General features: G+C 37.6%; 1 protein-coding gene across 3 annotated transcripts in view; it reads right to left on the reverse strand.

The window, feature by feature from the left end:
• The window catches only part of LOC102251567 (zinc finger protein 667-like), a 91,658-nt gene that overhangs the window by 10,136 nt on the left and 57,419 nt on the right, over positions 1 to 24,103 (reverse strand). Inside the window, exon 3 of one of the 3 annotated variants that reach the window (XR_001361028.1) lies at positions 16,774 to 16,913. The exons of the other annotated variants lie outside the window; for them this stretch is intronic. The gene's annotated coding sequence lies outside the window, so the exon portion shown is untranslated. Of the gene's footprint in view, positions 1 to 16,773; positions 16,914 to 24,103 lie in introns of those variants that run through there. 3 annotated transcript variants of the gene reach the window in all.

The raw sequence follows: 24,103 nt of genomic DNA on the forward strand, positions 1-24,103 counted from the left end.
CCCCTGCCAGTGCACAAATTTTTTTGCACCGGGCCTCTAGTATGTGTGTGTGTGTATATATATATATATATATATCCCACACACATCTTTAGGAGATATATATATATATCAAGTCCTGATTTATGGAGCAGGAAGAAGAAATGAATAATCGTTGCCATTTTTTGCAATTATTTTATGATAAATAAAAACATTGACTACATATGACAACTACATTGATATTTGGTAGTACTACTTGAACAAGACCCAAGATTGTCCTAAAGATGTGTGTGTGATACAGATTGAATACATAATTTTTTAAAAATGTAATTTAAACACAAAAGAAAACTATAAAATTAATTAAGGAATCTTGCTATTTTATCTAACTGCTCCAGAAGATAAATCACTCAAATATGGTACCTGTGGTCTCAGATACCATTTAGTTGGTTTTTCTGGAATAGGTTAGGAATCAAGCTTAAACATTCCTCAGGGGACATTAGAGTCCTTTGTTCCATAAACCCAGGAAACGCCAAACTGCTCCCCCTAACAGAGTAGCAATGATGTCCAGAAATAATTGGCAGTGCACTTTCTGGGCCATTTCAAGGGGCACTGATTCCCCCAAACAATCTTTGTTTCTCTTTTTCTGACTATTGTAAAGATCTCAGCCTAAACACCCAAGGAATACAATGCTTTGAATTTACAAATTTTACTTCTATAATTATAAAAATAGAACTATTCAATTAGAAGTGGAGTCAAAAGTATCCTCCTAATTGCTCTAACAAAATTTCATGGGCTTTATCTTTTAATTTACATAAAATAAAAATGTCTATGCATAATACTGTTCTACAATACTGTATACTAGTAAATTAAATGTAAAATAAATATTTTCCCAATATGAGTTCTTTTATAATCTGAAAATCAAACTGAAAATTGACCTTTTGGAACTTTGAACTAAAAGAAATCATTTGGCAAAATGAAATGGAAAAAGTTTGCTCTTAAGGTTAAATAGCCTCTTAAAAATGGAACAAAGAACAAAATGCTTTAATAACAGACATAGAAAAAAGAGGTATAAAGAGGAAAAGTAAAGAATATATTGCAATTGTTAGATTTTTAAGTACTGGGAGGATTGTATTTCATAAGTAAGAATGTCACCAAGTATCATGTTCCAATCAATTTCTGTTCACCTTATTCCTGAAATGACTGTCAACTAGATTTCTTCAGTTCCATATTCACTTTTGAAAAGTAAGATTGATGGGGTCAATTACTGAAATATGTGGGAAGAGGGGCTGGAAGAAGCAAGAGATTGATGTACTGTCAGAATTTGGCAGTTATATGCCAAGAATGACAAGGCAGGACAGGTGTGAGACAATGACTGGAAAATGCTACAGAAGTGGGTGTAGGCCTCATGCTAAGGAAAGAGTTGTCAAACTAATTATCAATCTGCGTGTGGTCAGGCAAACACAGGTACTCTCTGGAAAGCTGTTAACATTCAACTAATCATTCTGGGAGGTTCAGAACACACAATATGTTCTCCATTTTATATGAAGACCAGTTCTCAAACTTAGGGAACCTTCCTTGAGAGAGTGTAGGGAACACTGAGAATAGAGTCCAGATCTTCAGGTTTTGGGAACTGGCAGATATGAGTCAAGGCCTTGGGTCTTCCAGATGACTCACGGCCGTATAATATTAGACAGTCCTGGCCTCCCAGATCTCAGGTAAAATAGAAACTGGAAAAGGCTTAGGAAACATTTACAGGAGTAGGAGATGAGAAAACCATCAATGACATAAGGAGCAAGTCAAGGCCAAGGATTTACAAAAGCTTGTTCCTAGGTCTGCATTCAGGTTTTGCGGGGCCTGAAGTTTATGCAATTGGGAGAGCTGGTTCTCTTTTTTTAAAAATTACTAATACAAAATTAGATTTGAATGTAAATATTAATTTAGAATGTCAATGGAAAAGAAAACCAATTTTTGGACTCTTAAAGAGTGTTTTTTTTTTTCTGAAATGTTTTTAGTCCATTTACCAAATCTATTGTCTTAGTTCTGCTCTCTGGCTTCCCATCCCACCTAGAATATGCTACACCTCCCATCAACTCCCAGATCTCAAGGGGCCCACGTAAGAAAGGAGCCATGAAGCTTACTCTTCCTTATCTACACTAGAAATCCCTCTTGTGATTCAACAATATACAGATCTTAAATGAGTAGATTTGTATTTAAAAATGGCAGTCAATGAAGTTCCATGTCCTATTAATTGTGGAATTCTAGATTAAAAAAAGAAGGAGAAGAAGAAGAAGAAGAAGAAATATAGGGATCATCTCCAGCCGTGGGCAAACTACGGCCCGCGGGCCGGATCCGGCCCGTTTGAAATGAATAAAACTAAAAAAAAAAAAAAGACCTTGCCCTTTTATGTAATGATGTTTACTTTGAATTTATATTAGTTCACACAAACACTCCATCCATGCTTTTGTTCCGGCCCTCCGGTCCAGTTTAAGAACCCATTGTGGCCCTCGAGTCAAAAAGTTTGCCCACCCCTGCTAGACTAAACTAAAGCTCAGAAAGTTAGGGAATTACTAAGGCTGCCAAGCCAGCCCTCTTATCTGATGGTCATTCTAATGCAGTCCACTGCCCACTGCCTCTTCAAATCAGAACTGATTTGGATTAATTTAGCAATATTTTCTGAGGAATACCTAGATCTCTATTGAGGGGATAGGAACACATAAAACAATTTTGCACTTTCTTCCTCCTGAACATTATAGTCCAGCAGAGCAGGACAACAAACATGGATGATAAATGATCATAAGTCAGTAAGACTGGCAACACAACAACTGAACAATATTTGTTAGTCACTTGCAATCTAAATAATACTGGATACATATTTGTTAAGTATTAAGTACTAAGACGTTCCTCCTAATTCCTATGAATATGAGAATATTTGGACTCATTGCATACTCTTTTCTATAAAAGTATCAACCAGAAGATCTGACTAATATCACTGTCGTGTGTCTCTCCCTGGAGAGCCTGACCCAGCTTTCTGCGATTATCATATTATCTCTCTGTTGCTGTTTGATTTTTGGTTAGCCTGACACCACCGAGTTCCATCTTCAGGATTAATAATCTGGATTCATTTTCAAAGCTCTTCAAGCAAAGTGGTTTTACTTAAGACTTGGTTCCGGAAGATCTGTGCCTCATCATTCTTCACATCTGCCTTCCATTCACTGTAATAAAGTTATTTGCTGATGTCACTTCTCATTTGGCTCCCAAATGCTGACGTCTGGACTAGTTCCTCACACTCATTGTCTCAGAATGAAAGAATTGGCTTCAAGTATCTTGTATGGAAATATTTTGTGCCTTTGAATATTAATAGGTAACTACAGATTTCTTGGCAGTGACTACGGTGGACGTGAGTAGAGCTGTTTCCTTTTATTAATCCACTATTCAGGGTTCCAGGAATGACTGTCTATATCCAAGCACTTCCTTCCCTGAAACAGGCTCTGCTAATTCTTGGATCCTACTTTGAACTCCAGTCCCACATTGATATCACAGTTTGTCTAGTTAACTTATTTGATAATGTCAGTGGATTTCAATAGGGAGTTTGTGGTGTTCTTATTCTGTTTGTATTATTCCTGCTACACTCCTAAACTACCCACCTATATTTATTCAACAAATATCAATTGCCTCTTATATGTTAGGCACTGTATTAGAGACAATGACATGCAAAATGTGCATTGCATACGAGATTAACGTCCAGGCTTTCTTCCTATTTGTCAACTATCAGTATGAACTACGAGTTAATAAATACTTGAGGAAGCATAATATGTTTGTACCTCCTACTCTATAAACATATATTTGGGTTCCCTTTATGTTCTATTGATATAGGGCAGACAGATGACCTTTTTCATTTAGACCTTCATACTCAAATACTCTGGATCTCTGTGAAATAATAAAAAAAATGTATTGTACCTCTGCTCTTGTCTCTGTGGGGAGCATATGAATCACTGTTGCAGAGCCTAAGTTGATTACTTTAGATGATATCAAGGAGAGAACAGAGTTTAATCAAGTGAAACATTTTTCCAGAGGAGTAGTTAAAATCCTTTGTTTATAGTTATAAGATTGAGTTTGCTAAGACAGCAAAAAATGAATAGGGGAAGACTAGTTTATAACAGATACCAGTTACCTAGGTGAACTGACTTGAATTCTCTCAGGAACTATAAAGTAACCTGTGAACTTTTGACTTTTAGAGAAGCAAGACTAGGAAAAGTCTATACCAGAAGAATCCTACTGGTCAAGCATCATGGGAATTTCTTAATCTATTTTTACAGAGGTAATATCACCCACTAGCATATCACTGATAATTATCAAGTGAAATAATACAAATCTACTCATATACATAATGTAAATTTCCCCCCCCCCCAAATACTGGAAAGTTTACACCATATAAAACAATTACTAAATAAACCCAAATGGTATGACCAGGTTATTGTTCAACTTATATTTGCAACCGGAAAGGTTATTCTTGCTATGCATCTTTGAGCACTTTCTGAAATCCATTTTAGGTGTCCACTCTGCTCTCAGTCTGCCTCTTCTCCACCAGCCAATGAAAGCATTGAGCCTTGGCTGCGGTGTTTGCCTATGTGGACACCATGGACATCTGGCCCAAGAACTAAGCTAGTCAGATTGGCTTGCTCACAAATTGAACTAAGATGCACAGAAGCTTAGCGTTAGTTGGTGGCATCCTTGGAAATAGAAAAGTATAAAGAGCTGGGAATAAGGGAGGTCATTTGGGGCCATCCTGGTGAAAGAATGCAGAGGGATGGCCTACTGAGAAAAAAGCAGGATGAGCAAGGATGAAAGGAGAGAGGAGAGGTGCTTTGGCTCTTTGTGGATTATCTCCATACCCTGCCCTTGAGCCCTGGAAGATTCAACCAGCCTTACCCCTTAACCCATTGACTCCCTATGTAAATCTTCCTTTATATAGGAAGATGAGTGAGTTTCTCTTTCTTGCAAATTTGCCTATGTTAGCTTTTGATAACTAAACCAATAATATCACCTCAAACTCATCATGCAAGCACAAGGAACTCAAAGTTAAAGGTGACTGAAATATGAAATTGCTATTGGCTTTCTCTTAGTACCAGCATTTTGGGGAGGGATTATAGAGTAATATGGAATGACGAGGTCCTTATGCACGTTTATAGTAGATATGGGAACTAGAAAAACACAAATGTTCTCCGATGGATGGGGCTGTGAATGAATGGAAAGCAACATGTGGCTCATCATGTTCTCAGCTGCCTATCTCCCGCACTCTCATAAATGCATTTCTCAGAGCAGTTGGAGAAACAAGTAGGACGCAAGTGGATTAGTGACTACTCATCCATTTTCGCTGCTGCCAAGGCGAATCTTCCCAAATCCTGATTACGTTTATTTAAGGGAAACATCTGCCAATAAAAAGGAGACATGTTTATGGTAATGGCAACACCATGGCTTCTGTTCTCTGAATCATAGTCACACTGGCTGGATGGCTGTGTCCTTGAGGGTTTTCGTTCGTTCTTTTTATTATCCTTACTAAATAATAAACCCTTTAAAGTGAACTTCTTGTGCCACTGAGATTGCTAGCAGCTATGGCAATAAAAGAGCTGATTGTCGTCTTTCCTGTTGAAAGACGTTGATGGGGCAAGGGAAGCACTCAGGAAGCAACTCAGTTCGCTAACATAAACTAACTGTGGATGTTTCTTTCCCGAGTTTAGACACTAACCAGCGATGAGCCAGCTGAGAACTGTGAGAACATTGTATATTCTCACAGATCTGAGCAGCCAGAGTGTGAATTGTTTAAATTATTTTTCAATTTTCTAAGAATAGTAATAAATAAGAAGTTGTCCACTATCTGGGGATAGAACTGTGGAGGGTCTGTAAAATAGACTTAAACAGTATTTCCTGGGTAGGACTGTCTTCCTTATCTTACTCATAAATTTATTTGGAAAATAATGGACTATTATAAACACATAAAACTTCATGTCTATTCAACAAATACTTTAGGTCCCATTGTGTGAAGGACACTTCCTCTAGTGGAGACAAAGATGAATCAAGCATAGTTTCTGGCCTCAGAGAGCTTCAATCTCTGTGGGAATCACCAAGCCAGGTAGTAGGGTACAACAGAAAATCTAATGACTTATTCCCTGCTCTTAGGGACTGTATTTGTTTCCTACGGCTGTTGTAACAAACGACCACAAACTGCATGACTTATAGCAACAGGTGTTGATTCTCTCTCACTCTGGAGGCTAGAAGCTGGAAATCAACGTGTTGTCAAGACTATACCACCTCCCAGGCATCGAGTAGAGGATCCTTCCTTGTCTAACTGGATTCTGGTGGCCCCAGGCATTCCTTGACTTGTGGTGGTATAACTCCAGTCTCCACCTCCCTCTTCAATGACCCTCTTCCCTCTGTGTCTGGGTTCTCACCTCATCACCTTATAAAGACACCAGTCATGTGGGATTAGGAAGGAGCTGACCCTACTCCAATATGATCTCATCTTAATCAATTACATCAGCAATGATGCTATTTCCAAATCAGGTCATGTTCTGAAGTACCAGGGGTTAAGACTTCAATATTTCTTTTGGGGAAACACAATTCAACCCATAACATGGGGCACTCAGGGAAATGTTATTTATAAAAATAGAACAATCACATATTTGTAGAAAATAATGAGATATAAAGACAAAGGAAGAATTGCTAATGAATTGTTGAGCTATTTGAGCTTGAGGTGGACACAGATGATAAAGAAATTTATAATCCTAGTTCTGAGGTTCATCACTGGTTTTCAAACCAGTCTTATTCTGAATTAAAAATGCTGCTCCCACCTCCCTCACCAAACACTTCTATCAACCAAACACAGTGACGTCAATTTCTCACCTTTGAATCCACTGCAACAGGGCCTGGGCCCTGAGACAAAATATCAGACCTCCCAAATCAGAGTTACTTGCTTGAAACCCTGGCAAGCCTCTGCCACAAGGATTTCCTTCTTGGCTACTTCAATAAGAACAGGACTGAAGTCCAAGTCATAATTCTGCTCAGCTCTCAGCTGAAAGTACTGAAATGATATTAGTCCCACATTTGTTTCTTGGCCCTATGTTCCTTTGTGAAAGTCTTTTGAAAACCCTCCTCTGACAGTGCCCCCAGGATCCTTCCTTAGCCTCCCCATCTGTGTGGGTCAGCCAATGCATGGCCCTGCCTTCTACCATGGAGCCTCAGTTACAGAATATGAATGGATGGATGAATGGAAGCAAGCAGATTGGGCAGAAGTAGGGGGACACATGCTACTGTTATGTGGAGAACAATGGGCGGTCTCAAATACACATGGGATAATAATAATATACTGAGCACAGACTGGACTGGAAGGAGTCTGTTGAATAGAGAATAATTTGGGGCTTGTATATCTTGCAAGAGATTCATATTATCAAAATGAATCCATCCAAAAGTTGGGGTTACTTAGGATGTTATAGTTTCTACAAAATAGGAAACAAGTACGTAATCAACACTACGAAAGAAAACTGTCTGCAGAGTATATAACTGCAGTTTTATCTTTCCCATTTTTAAAGGAAATCCATATCACCTGTTTAAACACCCTAACACAAATGATATTGCTTGCAGTTTTTCAGAACAACAGGTAGTTTATTTTGAAAATGTAGCGCATAGTTAATTTCCCAGCAGATACTTTATCTAGATAGCATTTTCAGGGAAATGAGTATACATCAACACAATGGCCCATTCAATACCAACCCTGTCCTAGAACAGGTATTTCCAGTGGTGCTCTCCCATGAATAAATACAATACAAAGCTGGCAGGAACGACACACTGCAAACAGAAAGATTTCAATAGCATCAAAGGAGTTCAGAGTCAGTGTGACATTATCAGCAGAAGGAGTAGTCTGGGCTAGCCATCTCAGGGTGGTTTGGTTAAGCAGCTTGTGAGTATGCCCTCGCTTGTTTACTCACTTCTTGATCTTTAATTTTAAAAATTAACACACACACACACACACACACCCCTTACCCTATTGCATTCTTGTAAAAATGTTTACCTCTTTTTATTTTTAAAAACCAGAGGCCCAGTGCACAAAATTTGTGCACTGGAGGGAGGGTCCCTCAGCCCAGCCTGCCCCTTCTCACAGTCCAGGAGCCCTCAGGGGATGTCCTACTGACGTCTTAAGCCCACTCTCTGTTGGGAGTGGGCCTAAGCCACAGTCTGGCCTCCCTCTGATGGAGGCGACTGACTGATCAGGGAAAGGCACTGACCCCTCATCCCCTCGCTGCTGCTGCTGCCTCTGGACTCCCTCTGCAGGAGGCAACCCAGTGATCAGGGGAAGGGGACGCCCCCATCACGCCTCTGCTGCTACCACTGCCAGCCACGAGGCTGCCTGAGCCTCAGGCCCTCGAAGTGAGCCCCAGGCCAACCCTGGGCAAGCGTAGTGACCATCGGCGGCTTGCCTAAGCCCTGGGCCGGCTCTGGGCAAGTGGCATCCGCCATCGCGTCCCTACACTACAAGTCCCAGCTCCCATCTCCGACGCTGCAAGTCCCCACCCACCCGCACCTGCTGCGTGCACAGCCTGCTGATCGGTCGTTACTGTGACGGCGTCCTGACCAATTTGCATATTACCCTATTATTAGATAGATAGTGAAATCCCCACCCCTGAACATCTATCAATTTTATTTATGTAAATAAAGGACAGTACTTAGTAGAATTAGTTTTCTTTTATTCCGCTTGCATATATAAAATTCATTTTTTCTACTTTCATTTTGAAATGTTAAGTGACTATACAAAATGGTGGAACCTGGTTTGTTGTTTTATGTGGATACTATCCAGATTAAGGAATATTGATTGAAATTTTTGTAATAAAGCATATCTCCTGGAATGATTGCATTTCCTAGTAAAAGCTGCACTTACCTAACCACTTCAATATTCTTTTACTACCAATAAAAATGTACTGTAGCCCAGCCAGCATGACTCAGTGGTTGAGCATCAATCTATGAACCAGGAGGTAACGGTTCAATTCCTGGTTGGGGCATGTGCCTGGGTTGCAGTCTCGATCCCCAGTGTGGGGCGTGCAGGAGGCAGCCGATCAATAAATTCTCTCTTCATTGATGTTTCTATCTCTCTCTCCTTCTCTCTTTCTCTCAAAAAAATAAAAATATATTTTAATGCCCTAACCGGTTTGGCTCAGTGGAAAGAGCGTCGGCCTGCAGACTGAAGGGTCCCAGGTTCGGTTCCGGTCAAGGGCATGTACCTTGGTTGCGGGCACATCCCCAGTAGGGGGTGTGCAGGAGGCAGGTGATCTATGTTTCTCTCTCATCGATGTTTCTAACTCTCTATCCCTCTCCCTTCCTCTCTGTAAAAAATCAATAAAATATAATTAAAAAATATATATATATTTTTAAAAGTACTGTGATCAGAAAATGATTTTTTTAAATTGACTAAATATTACAAAGTTTTATTTTATTTGGTTTTCAAAAAGTATGCCTTGAAAAAATAAATTTCAAGAACTATGAGAAAGAGAATGAAAAACCCCCCATAATATTTGGAGAGTATTAGGAAAGACTGGTGAAGAAATGAGGGAAAGCTTAGGGGTCTGCATAATTCACAAAAGCACCAATAAATAAATAAATCTAAGATACAGGTAGAATACTAAGAAGAATCCAAGAAATAAAGACATTCTTGACAGAATCAAAAATTTGTAACTAATATTTATTGTGAGGGTACTATATGCCAAGTCCTGTAAATGAATTTGATTTAATTTCCCTTCAATTTTATTAAGTGGGTACTATCATTGTGCTTAGTTCATAGCTGTTAAATTGAAGAAGAGAGCAATTTGCCTAATTTAACCACAGCTCAAGAAATCAAAACTCTACCGCCCGCCTACATGGCCAGAGTGCCACAATGCTAGCTGGCAAAAGGAAGTCCAGGGCCAGATCTGAAGAACTGTAACACTGTTCAAAATTTTTCAGCTTTAAGTGTGTAGGGAAAATTACCAGTTCACAAAGATATTAATAGCTATTTGTTCCCCTTGAAGAAACACAAATATAGTATAATTAATAAAATGGTCATTATTTTGATTTACCTTTAAGCTTAAAACTGTCCCTGTAAGAAGATAAGTGTTGAATAATAAAACTTGTAAATATGATTTATCTTTCATGTATTTTCCCATTTCTCACCTGCACCTGAGGTGCAGAAAGTAGAGTTAATTGCACTACTCTGTACATGGTGCTCTGGTGTCATTGGTCTTTTTTGTAAGGGCTCTTTCTTTTATTTTGCTCTGTATCCGTCATCATCACTCCCATTCTATTGCAAATGTGTTTAATGATTGTCCAGACCAAGTCCTGAGGACGTGTGTGGAATGGTTTTCTGAATGAATCTGTCACTGGATAGACTATTATTTTTACTCCAAAAGGCTGGATTGAGCTCCAGACTGAACCCAGTTTGCATCCTCATGAGACATGCAGGAGGGTTCCAGTTCTCTTCTGTCCTTGCCAAATTTTACTTTCCACCTTTGTCTCATTTGATGAGTCAAACAGAATTATTTCACTGTTTTGATTACTACTGCCAGCACTCATCATCTCATACACTTTCTAGCCATTCAACTTCTCCTGCGTAAATATCTAGGTAGTAGATTTACTCATTTTTCTGCTGGGTGTTCTCTTGTTCTCAATGAGCTACTTCCCAACTCTAACATCACAAATCTATTCTCCATTATTTTCTTCTAGTATCCTTTATAGTATTAGTCTTTTTCTTCTAGTCTATTATAAATTTCTGTGAGAATATTCTTAGGAGGGCACTGAATTTATAACTGATTTGAGAAAAAATGACATCTTTACAATGTTAGATTATGCCAATCATGAAGAGTGTTTATCTCCATGTTATTTAGAATTTTTTTGTCTCTTGATAGAATTTTTAACATGAATTTTACATGTTTGCTTATCATATGTTGTAACATACAATAGAGAAGTGTACACCTCTTATGTGAATAGCTCAATGAATTATCACAAAGAGATCACATCCATGAAATCACTAGATACAACACAGGAATATTACCAGCACCTAGAAGCTTCCATCATAACCCCCCTCCAAGAAAAGTTTCTTCTCGCCAAATTGGATGCTATTTTGCTTTCTAATATTCTAGCTTAATTTTGCCAAGTTTTAGATTTTTATATAAATGAAATCATGTAGAATGCAGGTTTGAGTCTATCATTTACCATTATGTTGGCTCATCTGTTTTTATTATGTAACAGTGGATAACTACTTCATGGTATAACAGTTTAATTTCTTCTAAATTTATTTATCCATTTGGACATTTGGGTTATTTCCAATTTAAGGCCATTATGAAAAAAAAATCTACTTTGTATATAGTATCTTTTGGTGGGTATGTACTGAGGAGTGAAATTGCTGTAATGTAAGCATTCACATGTTCATCTTTAGCCAAGAGTGCCATGCAATTTTCCAAAGTAGTTATAACAATTTACTTTCATACGAACAGTTTGCTCCATATTCTCACCAACTCATGGTATGGCTAGTCGTGCTTTTCGCTGTCCTTCTTAGTGCATCACAAGAGGGACATGGTGTTGTTTTGCCCATTTAATTGAACATGTTAATTTGGGTGACTTGATTAATGTGGGATTTGCCAAGATCCACTTTAAATTTAATAGTTTCCCTTTGCAAAGTAAGTAATTGGGGGCAGATAATTTGAAGCTGTGTAAATATCCTATTCTTCATCCACCTTTGACTCACTAGTTTTCACAGCCACTGATAATTTTCTCACTACATTTTTCTTATATATTTATTAATATAAACATACAGCAGGCTTTGTGTTGTAAAGTAGGCATCTGTCCTTTTAGAACATACTCTTGACTTCACTTATCAGAAATGTACTATGACTTGGTTTATGGCCCAGCATACGAGCTATCATGTGAACATTCTGTGTACACTTGAACTTTATACAATAAAAATTTATTATGTTTCAATAGAGTAGTGATTTTAAAGATTACATTTATAATTTTTAAATTTGAATAAAAAGGCCTCAATTAAAATTTGAAAAGTAATTTATACTCCTTGAATGATATAGTTATCAGAAATGTTCTTTGTTATTTTTAGTGAATTTAAAATGAGATACTCCTGAAGGTTTAAGTGGATAAAATATTTTTCTTTTGTTTTCTAGCATATTCATAATCCATACTGACGACAGACAGAATCACTACTCTGGGACTGCTGACCCCATTTTTTGGTCCTTCATTAACCAGAAACACCTGCCATCTCAGTGCAGGTCACAAAAGGGGTCCACATTGATGGACTCTCCCATATTTGCCCCTCTGCCTTTTTGTACTCACATGGCATTCATCACTTTTTTGTTTATAAGATTCCAATGGTGTGTTTGTTGAAATTACATGTTCTTAGACTGTTTTCATATATTCTGATCCTTTGGATTTTGAATAGAATCCAAGAATTAATGTTAAAAACAATTTTAAAAACTGAGAAGATTTTAATACAGGTCTTTGAAAAACACTATCTACATAATGTCTCCACTCATTCTGATGTTTGAACTGATGTTGATGTGCCTGTCTTTCTTAAACCCTTGATCTTCTTGCACCAAAGTGTTTAAGTAGTGGGCTGTTGAAATAAGATAGCATTGACTCATGATAACATCAACAGCTATTTTACTGCAATTCAAATCCTAAAGTTTGAATATCCATTTACAAAGGCATTTTTCTTGATTTGAGTTTAAATATAAAAAATAGCTAGATTACCTATACATTTCAAAGCACATTGTTCACAAAGCAATAAATTATTTAAATGTCAGGAAGACCTACCAGATCAGGAAACAAACAGTATTCTAAATCTAATTCCTCCATCATATGGGGTAATCTTTCCCATTGCTGACTGTATGGTACAAATAACCAGAAGACAGGAGTGAACTCGGGCTTTTCCCTGTTGACGCTTCTTCCATGAGGTGGAAAGTTGGTAGAGTCAGTGTGAAGGCATCCCTCCTTCAGGGATGTTAATATTTACACATGTACCTATTTACAAAAGCTACATTGTCTGCTTTTCTCATTCTTCATAAACTTCTAATTTTTTACCCAACTCTTTTAGTTGCTGTGAAAATTTATGTTTCTGTGATAAATGGCACGGGTTTTTGAAGAGCAGACTTTTCCTTTCCAGCACAGCAGAGTATTAATAGCTCTATTTTAATTGGATAGAAGTTTTATTTTCATCTTTTTATTTTGAGAAAACCAATCTGTGCTAGTTGTGGAAACAATTATCCAACATGCAGCTTAAAAAATCTATTAGAACAATCTCCTGGGAAAGTGAAAAGCCAGGCAGGATTAGCTTTCCGAGAGCGAGGACAGTTGTTTAAACTAGAATGTCGAGCAATCCAGAAAATCTGTGAGGTTTATTTTTAGCATAAATTCAGCTATTTTCTTTTCCCCTACAACTGAGTGAGAACATTAAAATGATTAATGCTGTCCTAAATCACTGCACAACCTCATGTTAGAAAGACAAGAATTATTAGACTCTGAACATAAGGGAATAGAAAAAAGCTGTGAAATTCTAATTTTCAGCTCATTTTTCTTGGAGTATTTTTTCAAATACTTTTCTTTCTTTAATATTTTATGTGACCCAGTAGTAAAAAATAAGATAGATAATATCAAAGAAAAGTAAAATCAATGCTGCCTTTGGAGAAATATCCTTAAAGGCTTTGTTATCTCTTTAAATTCTTTATTGTAAAATAATTGTAAATGTAGCAATAATAATGAAACACCTGCTTCAGTTCTAAGATCATTGAAACATAAAGGGCAAGATAATACAAGAGGCTTCACTTCAAAATATTCTGAATATTTCTCCCTATGTAAATTTTGGAAGATGAGTTAATCTCTGGGGATTTGGTTTCTTTATAAAAGTGACTGGATTTGCCCTAGCCAGTTTGGCTCAGTGGATAGAGCATCAGCCTGCGGACTGAAGGATTCCAGGTTTGATTCTGGCCAAGGGTACACGCCTGGGTTGCGGGCTCCATCCCAAGTAGGGGGCGTGCAGGAGACAGCCAATCAGTGATTCTCTCTCATCATTGATGTTCTATCGCTCTATCCCTCTCCCTTCCTCTCTAAAATCAATAAAAACATATTTTTTAAAAAGTGACTGAATTTAATGTAATTATAAATGTATTCAGTGATAAAAGAAGATATAACATCCAAACATTTAAAAATAACAAAACACAATTTATTATGGAAATAATTGTTTCATTAATAGATAAATAACATGGTTTATAAGACATAAATAATTAGAACCTTAAATAAATCTGTTAGCTTCTGTGAGCTTCAGTTTTTTTGTCATCAAAAATGAAGAGTTGGATTAAATCAAATGTTCTTTACCAGGGTTATGATTTGTGACCCCTGCGGAACAAAGCGACCCTGACAAGTATGAAAGCTTTCCAATGCATGTACATTTGTTGGGAAGAGTATAAATAGCTTTCTTTTTAAATTTTCATAGGGATCCAAGGCTAAGATCCCAGTGTCCTGATTGCTCTGACACCCCAAGGATTGTATGACTTTCAATTCCACTTGGGTTCTGATTTAAGAAGGAGACTTCTAAGACTCTGAATAGCCACAACAATCTTGAGAAAGAAGAACAAAGTAGGAGTGATCATAGTACCAGATATTAAGTTATACTACAAAGCCATTATAATCAAAATAGCCTGATACTGGCACAAGAACAGGCATATAGATTACTGGAACAGAACAGAAAACTAGAAATTGACTCAAGCCATTATGCGAAATTAATACTTGACAAAGGAAGCAAGAGCATACAATGGAGTAAAGACAGTCTGGTCTCTTCAATAAATGGTGTTGGGAAAATTGGACAGGTACATGTAAAAAATGAAACTAGACCACCAACTTACACCATACATACGAATAAACTCGAAGTGGATAAAACACTTAAATATAAGTCATGAAACCATAAAAATTCTAGAAGAAAATATAGGCAGCAAAATATCAAGCATCTCACGCAGCAGAATTTTCACTGATACTCGCTGAGGGCAAGAGAAACAAAGGAAAAAATAAACAAATGGGACAACACAAACTAAAAAGCTTTTGCACTGCAAAAGAAACCAGCATCAAAATGAAAAGGGAATCCCTTGTATGAGAGAACATATTTGTCAATGAATGATACATCTGATAAGGGGTTAATTTTCAAAATATATAAAGTATTACAACAACTCAACAAAAGGAAGACAAACGATCTAATTAAAAAATGGGCAGAGGACCTAAAGAGACATTTCTCTAAAGAGGACATACAAATGGCCAAGAGAAGCATGAACAAATGCTCAACATCACTGATCATCAGAAAGATGCAAATTAAAACAACAATGAGGTACCACCTTATACCTGCCAGAATGACTAACACCAATAACATAACAAACAACAAGTACTGGCAAGAATGTGGAGAAAAAGGAACCAGAGTACACTGCTAGAGGGAATGCAGACTAATGCAGCCACTATGGAAAACAGCGTGGAGTTTCCTCAAAGGAAATATGCACCCCTGTGTTCATAGCAGCATTATTTACAATAGCTAAGCTCTGGAAACAGCCCAAGTGCCCATCAGTAGATGAACGGATAAATAAAAACAAAACTGAGGTACACTTACACAATGGAATACTATGCAACTATAAAAAAGAAGGATATCTTACCTTTTGAGACAGCAAGAAGGGACCTGGAGAGTATTATGCTTAGCAAAATAAGCCAGTCAGAGAAAGACAAGTGTCACATGATCTCACTTATAATGAGAATACACTTAACACAATAAACTGACGAACAAAATAGATCCAGATACATAGAAGCATGAAACAGACTGAGGAATCTCACAGAGCAGGGGGTGGGGGAGGCAGGAAGAGATTAACTAAATCACTTATATGCATATATGTATTGCCCAAGAACACATAGTGAAGGCCTGGGGCAGGAAGGGAACCAGATAGTGGGGAGCATGAGGGAGAAAACATAGCATGAACATCTGTAGTAGTCCCAATAATAAAAATATTTTTAAAAAGGAGACTTCTTTTTTGTTGAACTTACAATCCAAGTGCTTACATATTATAAAATCTAAATTGCCCTTTGTCCATCAGAAATGTTTCCTTATAAAACAAATAGAATAATGAGCCTTTCATCACCAGGATATTCTGTAAATCAATTGTCGTGAAGTTCCTGAAACATGTCTGTTGTCTAAAAAGACAACCCAAGTTGATTACAAATTCCATTTACATGAAGACATAATGTCCATAAAAAGAAAAATGCTGTTTTTATATGCAATAGGATTTGTTTTGAAGAACAGATGGAAAGTAACCCAGAAGCAGGTGGGTTGTGTATACATTTGTTATGTAAAAAGAGGCAAAAGCTCTGGCTTAATGAGAAAGTCATTTTCAGTTAAGAGCGTGGGAAGACATTTTCCATGGAAACAAAGGCATAATGATGAAATACTAAAGCTGTCAAGATAAAAGTTGCTTCAACAACCCTGCTGAGTTTTGTCTTGGTGTCTGAAGAAGGGAAGAGTGCAGAGATAAAGCAGATACAAAATAAAGGAGCACCTAAGCAGGGTATTGACAGAATGTTGACATCTGGTGAAACATGCTTCTGGCTTAGCCAATTTTATTCTTTTAAATTCCTCTTCTTGTGAATTGTCTCATGTGACAAGATGCAGACCTCAGGCATATAATAAATTCAACCACTGATTTTTAATTTCCAGAGTACAAGGATTTTAGTTTGAACCTCCTGGGGCTAATCTATTGTGAGTTTCCTAGGAAATTGCTCCAGTCCCTTACACTCTTGAAGAGATTCATTACTTGGGTTGTTTTTGTTTTTTCCCTCGTCTGTTTCAATGTTTGTGACTTTGGAACTGTGAACACGTTCAAGTTGAGGTTCTGTAGGAGAAAAAGAAGGAAAGGGAGGTTATTCCTTCTGGCTGGATCCAAATTATTTGAATTATGAGTGAAGGAAAAGTGTGTTGGTGTATGTGGATCATATCAGACCACAAGGAACATAGTCTATTGACTATTGATATGCATGCATATAGCTTGATATAGACGTAGGTGCTTTCCAGAAAAGGGAGGCTGAAAAGTTCTCTAGGGTGATGTGGGAAGAATGTGCTAATGCTGGAAAGTACAGATGCTTAAAGCGATTGAGAGCTTTAAGACTTGTATTCATTTGCTTTCTCCCTGTGCCGAGTATTGGAAATTCAAAGATAGAGCGAAATCCCTGCCCCAAGGAGCTAACTAGCTTTGTGATAAGAAAAGGTGAAAAAAGAATGGATATAAAATACAAGACGGAAGATATTAAGAATGTGATGACTGAGAATAGAAGCATAGCTTACAAAAGAAGTCTGATGAGTGTGTTATATTCTTAAATAGAGAGAAGACTTCAGTAAATTGACAATGGAAAGATCACAGGGATTCTATTCCTCAAGACTATTTAGGTGACTACGGAAAGCAGTTTCACTTTGAAGTCAAGGGGCTGCCCTGGGTTTCAAGGCTTTTGATAGAACTTTGTTTTCCCAAGAATTTAAAGAAAAACTGAGTCTCGTAAGACAGGGTGAAAAGTACCAATGAAGAAGCGAGAAAATGAAATCAAGGAATCAATGATTGGAGCGAGAAGGAGAGCAAGCCTAGAAGAGATTATTTAACATATGTAAAGTTTCTATGTATTTAAATATATTTTTATTGATTTCAGAGAGAGGAAGGGAGAGGGGAAGAGAAATAGAAACATCAATGATGAGAGGAAATCATTGATCGGCTGCCTCTAGGCATGTGCCCTGACCAGGAATTGAACTGGCGATCTCCTGGTTCATAGATTGATGCTCAACTGCTGAGCCAAACCAGCCAGGCAACATATGCAAAGCTTTTAAGCAAAGTAAGGAACCAGAGGCGGTGTGCCTGTCATTTATCTCTTGTATATGAACTTATCTTGAGCATCCCTCCCTCTGAGGTAAAAATTGCCATGCACATAAACTGACTGGCCCTGTGTCATACCTCAGTGACCCTGTGAGAGAGGGACACCTTCAAAGAAGAGAAAGGAGAAAGACTACCAACATCCGGGCCCTAGTACCACAAGGGACAATATAACCTTGACATTTTAGCATTCAATAGACACCACAGTAATGAAATAGGCAAGAGAGGTATGGATATCTGATTTTCCAGGAGAAAGATATTCAAGAGCTATGTTGTAAGAACTCAGCCAGAGGAAATTTGGTTGAGAACTTGTTTGGGAACATCGATCAGAGATAACTGAGGCTCAAGTTTGTAAGGTCCAAACTCTAGGAAACAGAAAAATTAAACTGTAATGTGTTTTCTGCACAAGAGCGCAGGATTTAAGGATATCACAAATGACCTTTAGGAAGACTTAAAACCTTATGTTTCTCCCTCCGCCCTTCAACAATTCTTGAAAAACTCACACCTTTTAGAAGCAGCAGTCTTATTTATTCTTGGAGTTTCAGTGGAAAATAAATGGCATTAGTAGAGAGGGTAAAGAAAGACACATAAGGCCTCTTGATCACTACACTTGTAATAGTTAATTGATCTTGGTTAAATAAGTTTCTCTCCCAACCTCTCCAAACCCATTCCTTCATCCTCTTATGAACTTATCCCCTACATACTTAACCAGATATTCAGATGATCAGCATGTGGACAAGATTCTATGTGATCCAAAATGCAGAATTAGAAAGTGAAACCCACACAAACTTTGTAAACAAAGTAGTTTAGAATTCAAGAAAATTGTCCAAAATTTATAATCCGGACTGTTAAGCTCAGGAGCTCAATTTATAAAACCAAAAAAAGATTTTAAAAACCAAGACAAGTCCAAATACAGGAAGAAAAAAAGCTGGGGTTGTAATTTGCAAAATTCTAAGAAAGGAACAGGCCACAAAAACCTTTAAACACAATATCTGGTGGAGATGGAAACTGCCACCTGAGCATATGCCCTGACCAGGAATTGAACTGGCGGCATTTTGGTGCACAGGGTAATGCTCAACCAACTGAACCATACTGGCCAGAGCTCAAGGTAAAATTTTTGCAAGTCCACTCTTCCTCAGACCCTACATTTATAACTAAACTTCTCAAGTATTTTAGGGTAGTCAAACTTTCAAATATTCTGCCCAACTCCCCAGAATTGGTAAGCTGTGCTAAGTGCTCAGCTAAGTTTGAAGACTATAAATTCACAACAAACCATTATGTATAGAGCTGTGGACTTTTCTCTAATGTTCAGAGAATACAGATTCCGATATTTGACCATGGGTTCTATGTATGTTATGATATGATGCACAAAATCAGCTAATTCATGAACAATAAAACAGAACGAAACCTAAACACTAAAGAAACCAGCACCCAGAAACCAATGATCTGCAATTAAAATGAAGTCAAATTTACATGTCAATAACATCTGGTAAATTTTTAATTGGTTTATTTCTTCAGTAAGAAAGGTCATATGAAAATGACATTTGCAATGATACTGAGTTTATCTAGATTAAGTAAGGACTTCACATACTCTTTTGCATTTCCTTTATTCTCTTCATTCTTTAATGGTGTAAAGTACCACAATGGGGGAAAACCCTTAAGTAATATTTTTTAACTTTAATTCAAGACAAAAATGAAAAAAACATACCAGATAAAAATCAAAAGCCTGGCACTTTCTAGCAATGTATAGGTATTTAGTTCAAAAAAACAACTATAACAAAAAACCAGTAATGACTTGCCCAACCCATACTGCAGATGAAAAATCTGGGACAGGATAAGCTTTTTCATTTTCCAGGACCAAAACAGAACGTAGGGTGATGGTTAATTTTATGTGTCAACTTGACTAGGCTAAGGGATAGCCAGATAGCTGGTAAAGCATTGTTTCTTGGCGTGTCTACGGTGGTGTTTCCAGAAGAGATCAGTGTTTGAACAGTAGACTGAGTAAGGAAGATCACTCTCCCCGATGTGGATGGACATCACCCAGTCCACTGAGGGCTTACGGAGAAGAAAAAGGCAGAGGAAGAGCAAATTAGCTCTCTCTCCTTGAGCTGAGACATCTATGTTCCCTGTCTCTGAACATGGGTCACCTCGTTTTCAGACTTTTTGACTTGCACCAAGGACTTTGCTGGTTCTCCACCTTACAGAAAGCAGATCTTGAGATTTGCTGACCTTCTTAATCATGGGAACCAATTCCTACAATAAATCTCCTATTGGTTCTGTTTCTCTGGAGAACCCAGACTAATAAACCAGATTTATTACTGTTCCCGCTTTCATATTAATAATTTACAACCAGAGACAAAGAAATATTTCAACATACTCACTGCCTGTCTATGCCATTTTAAAGCTTGTAAATGAACTTTATTCTATATGTAAGAAGTTCACAACAGTGATAGACCAAGGCAGCCTCTTTTTTTGTGTGTTAGCAGTGGCTGTGGGTGCAGCTTTGATAGGCACGTTCTCCCAGTGGTCTCATCTTCTATTGAGGGATCCAAGGAAACTGAAGTCCTCTAGGTTTCTTCTCACATTCACAAAAAATAAGATGAAAACAATGTAATTTTAAAATGAATGTAGGTGTGCTTGGTGGTAAGCAGAGTTTTGTCTCTGTGTATGTGTATGTATGTGGTTGTGTGTTTAACAACTCTACTTAATGTGAGAGCTGGACAGTCAATGCAGCTGCCTTGTGCCATTTGCTTCGGCAGATCGAAAAAAAATCTCAACTTAAGAGAAATGAACATCATTGTTTATAGTGAAACAGAACTTTTAAAGTTCTCAACAGCATTGTTTTTGTATGAGGCAATCAAATCATCATCAACAAAATGTCTCCAATGAGAAAACCAGATCAAAGAGGTCAAATAATTCCTCCTAAATCATGTAACTGAGACAGAGCATTGGATCAAAGATCAGAAAACTTGGCACTAAGTGTTTCCGTTTCTTCCACCCAGGAGTCTTGTGTTTTGGAAGCAACAACATTTGACCTCAATGAATCATACCTACCAAAGGGCCTAAACCCTGGAAGAAGATAAGAACTAGTAAAATTTAAATAAATCATAGCCCAGAAACATTTGGTGGAGTTCACTTTGGGGTTAAGAGTAAAGATTCTGAAGAGGTCATACTCCTAAAATTAAGTTCCTATTCAGCATTGCTGCCAATAAGAATCATTCCAAAAAGTCCAGTCAAGTGATTCTAGTTGGGAATAGAGGATACCCAAATATGTGAAGTGTGCCAATTGGTTTAAGTAAATTAATAGTGCATGTCTGAAGTAAATTCAAGTTCAGGTCCACCAGAAGATGACCTCTTTTAGAACTATGCTTCCTACTATACTCTCAAGGCCTAATGTAATTCCTGGAAAAAATAACTTTCAATAAATGTTATGCTGGAGTTTGCCATGCCTGGGACTGCATTTCTAGGGGAGATATTCCCTATTTTCCATATCACATCATTCTGACATCAAGATTTATAGGGAAGATGAGTCAATTTTAAGATCCTCTTGCATGTTTAGATCCATATTCAACTAGCCTAATGTATGAGTTACCTAAGTCTGTAATAATGCTGCAAAACAAACAACCAGTAAACCTTAGAGGTCTGCCATAATAGACATTTATTTTTTCTCTTGTGTCTATAGGTTGTCTGGGTGGTTCTAGGAATCTAAACTAGATTCAACAAAGTTTATTCATTTAACTATTGTTAATTTCAGGTCAACTAGGTAGCTTTTCTGATCTCAGATGGATGTTCTTATATATTGAGGGTATATCTAACCAGGTCTCATCTTCCAACAGGTTAGTCTGAGGATATTTTTTTGTCAGGGACAGAAGAGAGAGAGAGAGAGAGAGAGAGAGAGAGAGAGAGAGAGAGAGAGAAAGAAAGAAAGAAAGGAGAGGAGAGGAGAGAGAGAAAGTGGAGGTGGGGAGATGAGGTTCAGCCTCAAAATTGGGACACTGTCACTTCTTCCATATTCAAATGGCCAAAGCAAGTTATAAACTTAAGCCAGATTAAGGAGTGTAGAAATAGATTCCAGTTCATGATTGGAAAGGCTGCAAAATTACATTGCAATGATTATGAATACAGAAGGAAATGGGAATGGGGTAGGGAACTGGGGCCATTTTGCAATCAACATAGCCCACCTGGGACCTGAAGCCCAACATTTTTGATGCATGTTCCTTCTGAGAGTGAGTCGCAGCTGTGAAGCTGGATCTCAGGGCAATTTCCCAGTAGGCTTAGTGACATGCTCTTTAATTTCCTCTCCATTTTCCATGATGCCCATCATGTTCTCTCATCCTTGGCCTTTCTCCCCAGCCATGTTCATAGAAAGATGTTCCCTGTATATAAGGGCAAAGTTAACACACCTAACAATAGGAAGGTACAGGCACTGTCCTAACAGAATAGATGCCCAAGAGTCAAAACAGGAGCTGATGGTGGACAGCCAGCACTGATTTATAGGTAAACATCAGTCCTCCATTTCCCAGGAGAGAAACTTCTCAGAACTCTCTTTTCTAGACACTAGCAATCCATGCCTCTGAAATATCTGTGGCATAGTTTTTGTTGTTGTTACTGTTTTTCATGTCATGGATATATTCTAGGTAGCTCACGATAATGTGAAATTTAGTACAATATTTTCTATGTGTGTTATGTATACTTTTCCCAAAGAAAATAGCTATAATTTCCACCAGATCCTTAAAAATAAGTCCATCACTCAGAAAAGTTAAGAACCACTACTTATTTGGGTTAAACTGATAAATCAATACACTGAAATAGTGGAGAACAGAATAGACTTCACTCTCCAAGAGAATTCTCTAAAGGTTACATAATTGATGTGGCCTAGGGACATTTTACAGGCCAAAGGAACCAGTCTCTCATCATGGAAATGTGTAGGACTGAATCATATACTTCTAGAGAGCTGTTTTCCAGAAGTGTCATTGTAAGCAAGAGATCCATCAGCCTTAGAAATATCCCCAGCCTGATACACAATGACTTAAAGTTAATAGGAATTTGATTATATACAGATAAAAGTCCATCCACTCCCCAAGAGCTTGACTCGTCATTGAGATTTACTTTATCAACTGGTCCCTGGGTAGTTTGTATCGGGGAAGGGTGTCCTAAGCGGGGCACTGAGGACCATCACAGAGAGAGGACCCAGGAAGTATTTGTATCTACTAGTCAGGTAACCACGGTCATTTGTGTTCCCTATGGAGAACCTCAACAGTGATTAAGATCATACTCACCCAAGTCAAGTGCAACCACAGTCATCCTTGCCTTTTATGAATCATATCATGAGAAAAGGAAGGCTAGGGATTCTATAAAGAACTTCATCTACTTATAGTCAAGGACAGGAACTTTCTTCTGGAAACCTGGAATGGACAAGCCTATATGGGTTGAGATCAAGTCATACACACTGCTGTCTGGTCCTGCTTTTGAAATATGGACAAAATATGTACTAAGGGTAAAAGCATTTTGGTTGATGAAAAACATTAGAAGGATAGAGGTACCTTGAAAATCAGTCTTAGAACTTACACAGTTATAATTAAGTAGCTTTTACACACTGTCACTTGTCACCAATTTGTGTCTAATTTATTTTTTCTCTCAAGACTTGGAAAGAAATAACTTTTAGCTTATTCTTAAGCATTTATTAGAAAACTCATTCCAAAGGCAATCACTGGCTCTACTGTTTTTGGACTTCAACCCTAGCAGGCAGATCTTCTCTCTTTTTTATCCTACTAAAAAGTGTTAGAAAGCCATGCTCATTTTTATTTCCCAAGGAGAGTCACATCAATGTTTGGCTCCTATCCACCATCAACATGCACAGTCACTGTCCTTGTTATTAATCACTTTGAGTAATCTTATTGTTTTCCTCCTTCCAAGGAAAAGGTGTTTTCCTTCCATCAAATATTTTTAAATAGTATCACATTTATTTAAGTATTAGCAAAGCTCTAGGCCAGATAAAATATTTCTTCAATTTTTTAAAAGGGGTAAATTAATTTTTTCATATCACAGAGAAACAAAAATCAAAAAACAATAACAAAACATAAAAACACCTAAATAAATGGACCAGAGTGCAATTTTGACAGTAAACTGAGTCTTCACTGATACTGTATTAAGACAGCTAACATTTT

The sequence above is a fragment of the Myotis brandtii genome, unplaced genomic scaffold (genome assembly GCF_000412655.1).
Source record: "Myotis brandtii unplaced genomic scaffold, ASM41265v1 scaffold14, whole genome shotgun sequence".
In the NCBI taxonomy this organism is placed as follows: Eukaryota; Metazoa; Chordata; class Mammalia; order Chiroptera; family Vespertilionidae; genus Myotis; species Myotis brandtii.